We start from the raw sequence: 6,594 nt of genomic DNA, 5'->3' as shown, positions 1-6,594 counted from the left end.
GAGAGAGAGAGAGGGAGAGAGAAAGAGAGAGAGAGAGAGAGTGTGCGCGCGCGCGCGCGCGTGCGCGTGCCTCATGGGCGGGAGGGGCAGCTTCCAGGGAAGGGATGCGCATTGGGGTGGGGAAGGAAAAGAAAGAGTAGAGCAAGGCTGAGCAGGACTTGATCTGAACCTGCGGGGTGTCTGGGTGGAAGAAGAAAGGCCAAGGGGAGGTGCAGCTCTGGCCGCCCAGCCTCCCTGGGGGGTGGGAGGAAAGGGATGTGAGCCGAATGCTAAGGAGAGGGGGGTGGGGTGAGATGGGGGAAGGGCTGAAAGGAGGCTTGGAGGAGGAGAAAAGCAAAACCCTGGTGTTTTGCTTCAGACTCAGCTAGAGATCCTAATTAGCGCATCCTAGAACTGGGCTGGGGCTGGTGGGCCATTTCAGTGAGCACTAGGAGAAGGGGGACAGGCACACAGGAAGACACTGGCTCTTAAAGATAAAGGGATTGCAGAGATTGTTGGAACTAGGGCCAGTAGGGGCAAGATTGTCCCTTTACTTGTACCTTAGGAGGGGGTCCCCATCCTTTCAGAGGAGGAAGGATGAAATGCAGAGGTTCACTGGCTCAGAGAGATCTTTAAGGTTCCTTATAGCTCTAAATCCAATTAGATTCTATTATTCCCTTTGGGGAAGGATCACCCTTCTGGCACCAATTCAGTAGTTTAAAATTTAATTTATATTTTGACCTGGACTCAAAGACTTCTGGGCTGGGTTCTATCATTTAGTACCTGATAAGTCCCTTGGATAAATCACTTCCCTTCTCTGGGATTCATTTTCTTCCTCTCTAAAATGAAGAGGTTGAACTAGGTGGTCCTTCTAGCTCTAAAAGTTAGATTCTATGAATTCCTCTCCTTCATTGCCTGGGAAAGTGCTGGTTCTGAAGTCAAAGGCCCTGGATTCAAATTCTGCTTAGTATCTGCGAGATCTTGGACAAATCACTGTGCCTGCCTGAGCCTCAGTTTCCTCCTCTGTAAAATGGGGATTAAAGAGGAATTGGACTAGTGTTCCCTGAGGTGCTTTTCAGCCCCAGATCTATGATACTGTGATTGCCTTTCCAATATTGAGACCATGTAGTGCTTCCACCACTAAACTGCAGGATTACCAGGCTGGAAAGCATGCCATTGAGTTTACCACAGCTCAGCAACACGCTATTCAGCTCCCAGCGTTCTCCCACACCTTTACTAATATGTTAGTTACATGCATCTTTGACATCTTCTCTTCAAGTCCAGCTACACTACAGACTCTGCAAAGTCACATAGTAAATTGGTGGAAGAGCAAGGGCTCTTTCTAGGCTAATCACAAGATTCCCTTTCATGAACTCTCTGATCCAGCTCAACTGGCCTCCAGGCTATTCCTTATCTATACATTGCACTTCCACTAGGGCCTTAGTGCCTACTGTTTTCCAGCACTTGAAACCCCTGGCTTCCCTTCAAGGTTCAAGTTATTCATCTCGTCTTTTAAGGACCTTTCCTGATTGCCCTAGTGGTTAGTACCTCCCACTCAGATTACAAACTTTATATTTATTTTTCAACTATCTCATATTTCTCTCTGAACATGTTGTATTCCTCTTCCCCTCTCACCAGTAGAATGGAATCTCCTTCAGGGCAGGGATTTTGCGCTCTCTCTCTCTCTCTCTCCTCCCTCCCTCTTCTTTTCCCTCTCCCTGTCTTTTCCCTCCCTTTCCCTTTTCCTTCCTCTCACCCTCCTTTTCCTCTCCCTCTCTCTCTGTCTCTTTCTGTCTTTATCTCTCTCTGTATCCCCAAGGCCTAGCCAAGTGCCTGGAATATAGGTGCTTAATGAATTGTACTCAGTTGAATTGAAACTTGAGGTCTTAGTCTGACCCGAAGAAGGCCACAGGGCTCCTCTCAGATAACAGAAGACACAGCTCTGGAAATGGTGTATCAAGTGCAATAGTTGTGCTTCCTTTATCTCTTGAAGTCCAAGTCTGTAGAGAAAGCACTCCTCTGCAGGGTTTGGGTGGCCTCACTGACTGAGAAGCAGTGTCGTATCTTGGAAACAGTGCTGGACTTCAATTCAGTGATTTAGGTAGTGACAGTCTCACCTGTAAAAAAAAAAAAATTATGCTTACAATATCTACATCCCAGGATTACTGTGGGAGAATTGCTTTCTAAACCTTAAAAGCATGAAATGAGTATGTTTTTGTTATTGTTATTCTCATGTTATTATTCTTATTGATTGTGGCATAAGAGCAACCCTCACATAAAACATCAGCAATGGGTCTCTGACTTCCCCGGGGCTCAGACCTCAAGTGTATTTTAGGCCAGACTCAGAACTCAGGAAGCCCTACTGGTTTAAAAAATGGCAAACTGAGGCGGAACAAGCTTTCTTGGTTGTACCGCTGTGGAACAGGGTGAGGTGACTCCCTCAAAAGGACCAATTTACGAGGCAGAATGAGTATCTGTGTCTCAGGCTACTGCTGCTTCCTCTTTCCACTTCCCATCCTCAATATCTCCCAAAGGGTCAAGTTTGTCTGTGGGTAAAGTTTGTCTTTGTCAGTTCCCACTGTCCTTATTAAGAGACCTCTCCTTTCTCCCTGATTTAATTTTTCTACTATCATTCCCATCCCCTACTTTCCAGAGCATATTCCCAGTCCTCCCTGCTGAAGTATGAGCTGATAGCCACTAAAAGTATGACCCACTCCCAGGGGTATTTGTTTTTTCAGAACCACAGAATGTAGGAGTTAGAATTACAAAATCATAGCATTAAACAAGAAGAGAACTTAGAAATCACCCGCAGGCTTTAGGCATGTAATAAATGTTTAGAGAATGAACCTAATCCAAACTTCATTTTACAGATATGGAATCTGAGGATCAGGGTGAGTGGACTTGTTAGTGGGAAAGCTAGGTCTAAAGAGTCTTCTGACTCCGAGTCCAGTGTTCTTTACCTACATTATCTCAAGGTCATTAGGGATCCATTAATACAACATCTAATTTTATAAAGGAGAGATACTGAGGTCCAAAGAGAGAAAGTAACGTTCCCAAGAACTTCCAGTATTAGGAAATAAAGTATACATCTTAGAAAATAGAAAAGCCTTCAGTTCCATATAATATGGAATTCTAACTGTGGAATGACAAGCAGCAAGGTGGATTATTTGGAATAGGGGGCTCTGCTCAGTTCCCCTCCAATTACAATATGACAACCTGGCCCTGCCTTGGCACAACTGATTCCTTGGGTAGTCCTCCTAACCTGCCTCCAGACTCCATTAGCCTCTGTCTCTCCCAGAACATGAATTTTCTATATCAACCATTGTCCCATAAGACAAGGAGACAGGCATGGATATAGTGGGTGTTTGTTTTTGTTTTTTTTTAACCAAATGACTTCAGTACCATATTAGCTTTTGCTCTAAGTGAGGTATCAGCAGGAGATTATGGGGAGAGACAGACAATGTGGGTAGCAACAGATAGATGTGTTACTGCTAATCACTTATAACTTAGAGAATTCTTTTTTTAAACAAAGTCGTGTTGCTACAGTGAAACTGGAGAGAAAGCAAGGCCATTGCTCATTGGCTCAACCCTGGGTCCAGGGTGGAGATCTAGGCAAAGGGAGGCTGCTCCATTGACTGGATGAATCCCTTCCCCCCTTTTCCGCATTCTCTCCCCATACACCCCCCCCCAAACTGGGCGGAATCCAGCTTCCCATTGGCTCTCCTTTTCCATTGGTTGCTTTGAGGACAGCTGGCTTAGTGGACAGTCTCAGCCCTGGGAGCCAGTTTCCGTAGCAACAGTGTTTAGAAGGGAAAACCACAGAAAGGCTGGGTGACAGACATCCCCCTCCTCCTTTCCCTAGGACAGAGCACCCAGACCTTGGGGTAGACTCCATCAGTTGTGGGGTCTCCCCAGAAGAGAGATAAAGGTACATGGACCCCATTTACAGTCTCAACGGCTCAATCCACAAGGGCCAGAACCACACTGAGATTCAGTTCTCCTGAAGTCCCTTCTTGACATTCTCTCTACTCCACTTGCTTCCCAGACACCACCCCTCTCAGATTTTTCCTCTTTGCAGGCGCATCTCCTCCCTTTAATGCAGGGCTCCCTAAGACCTCTATCCTTGGTCTTCCTCTCCCTATAGTCTCTCCCCATCTCTGCTATTCTCTCCCAGTGTTTTCTCCTCTCCTTTGAAAGGCAATGGGATATAGTGGCTAGAGCTTGGAGTCAGGAAGACCAGGGTTTACATCCTGCTTTAGATACTTATCATAAGATCATAGATTTAGAATTGAAAGAGAAAACAAAGCCATCTAGTCCAACCCCTTTATTTTACAGATGAGACAGAACCAGAGAGGTTAAATGACAGAATCTCAGAATTTGAGAGTTGGTCAATTACCCAGATTACCTATCCTGTGGCTATCTAGCCCATCCTATACATGAAATGAATACCTGCTATAACATACCTGACAATGGGATGTCTTGCCTTTGCTTGAAGACCTCCATGGGGGAAGAACTTGTCATTTTTCAAGTATTAAGTCATAGAAGTAGAATTCTAATCAAGTACTCCAGTACTTTGTCCCCTGCACCAGGCTATCTCCATTACTTAGTTACTAGTGGTGTGATCCTTGGCAAATCACTTATCTTCTCAGCCTCAGTTTTCTCATCTGTAAATTGGGGCTTATAATAGCACCTACCTCATAGTATTGTTGTGAGGATCACATGAGATAATGTAGTGAGTGGGTAGAGAGCCAGACTCCAAGTTAGGGACCCTTGAGTTCATGTTCTGCCTTGGACATACATTAGCTGTATGAGCCTGGACAAGTCACTTAACTTCTCAGTGCCTCAGGAAACTCTCTGATGATAAATTTCAGTGCAGGTGCCAAATTTGCACTAATAGAGGACAATTTTGTAAGGCAATTAGGATTAAGTGACTTGCCCAGGGTCACACAGCTAGTAAGTGTCTGAGTTTGGATTTTGATTTGAACTCAGGTCCTCCTGACTTCAAGGCTGGCGATCTATCTACTGAGCCACCTAGCTGCCCCAGAAGGCTTTTCCTATACCAATAAAATATCAGATCTGATTAAATATAAAAGTAAAACACTTTGCAAGCCTTAAAGTTAGATAAATGTGAGCTCTTATTATTTTCTCCTTTGGCAATCCCCTGCACTCCCAAGGTTCCAACCTCTATGCAGATGATTGTATTTTCAGACCTGACCTCTCTCCTGAGCTTCAGACTCTTGTTGACATGTGCCTACAGCATGTCCCTCCAGGACCTCAAATTCATATGTCCCAAGCGTGAACTGATTAGTTTCCTTCAGAAATCCATTCCACGTCTCTATTTTCTGATCTCTCAATGCCAGCACTGTTCCGGAATTCAGTCACCCAGCCTCTTAACTAAAGGTCTGGGGGCTGGTGTGGCTTAATGGAAAGTTCCCTGAACTTAGGATAGAAGTCATGGATTGGATTTCAATCTCTGCCACATATTGCCTGTGTAATCAGGGGTACCTAATTCATCCTTTTTAGCCTCAGTTTTCTATTCTGAAATATGGGGATAGTATTATTATTGTACCTCAGATTTGTTGTGAGAAGAGCAGGTGCTATAGGAATGTGAACCAGGCACAGGAAGGAAGAAAGGAAACAAATATTTATTAAGCATCTACTCTGTGCCAGATGCTATGCTAAGTGTTTTGTGCTTTACAAACATTCTCTCATTTGGTCCTCACAATAACCCTGGGTGGTAAGTAGGGTTCTAAGAGAAAAAAAAAAGGCACGGGGATGTCATGTGGATGGGTGAGAAGTCACATTCTGTACCCACCAAGGCCATATCTCAGAATCTCTGGTTTCTTTCAAAACTCAGTTCATAAGCCACCTCCTACATGAAGCCTTTCTTGATCTACAGCTCAAGCTGCTAGTGCCCTTTCTTCCAAAACTACCTTGTATTAAATTTTTACATATTATGTATATACTTATAGATATATATTTGTATATACATATATTTGTATATAAGATATATATACATGTATGTATTATATTTGTCTCCTTGTTGGAATGTAAGCTTTTTGAAAGCAGGGACTGTTTATCTTTGTATTTTTAGCACTTAGCACAGTGCTTGGCACATAATAGGCACTTAATAAATGCTTGTAGTTGATCTTTCTATTTAGAGACTTGGTTAATCCCTTAATCAATCATTTCCTACATGATTATTTCCTGTACAATTCCTGTATTTCCTATACAATTATTTCCTCCATGTTCACTGTGTATAGCGTAGTGGTCTAAGTCCCCTGGAGAATACCAAGAAATATCCATTTAGTATCTGGACCCCTTTACCTCTCTGAACCTTAATTTCCTCACCCCTAAAATAAGAATAAGAATATCGACACTGTCTACCTATGAGAGGTGTCATAAGAGAAGTGCTTTGTAAATCCAATAGTAAGATGAAAGTGGGAGCTTCAAAGAGCTTCCCATATGGATGGAGGAGATGAGATGGATGAGAAAATAACTCATAATATCTTGGAATATCCATCAGTTCAACCCTATTTCCTCCAGCTCTGGGTCTTTCACAATATCTGGGGATTCATTCTTTGGTAGCTACCCTTCTGGTGATATGCTCAGATT

This window comes from Vombatus ursinus, unplaced genomic scaffold (genome assembly GCF_900497805.2).
Source record: "Vombatus ursinus unplaced genomic scaffold, bare-nosed wombat genome assembly UNPS02014786.1, whole genome shotgun sequence".
Classification (NCBI taxonomy): Eukaryota; Metazoa; Chordata; class Mammalia; order Diprotodontia; family Vombatidae; genus Vombatus; species Vombatus ursinus.
Note: the sequence above shows the minus strand (reverse complement) of the source record.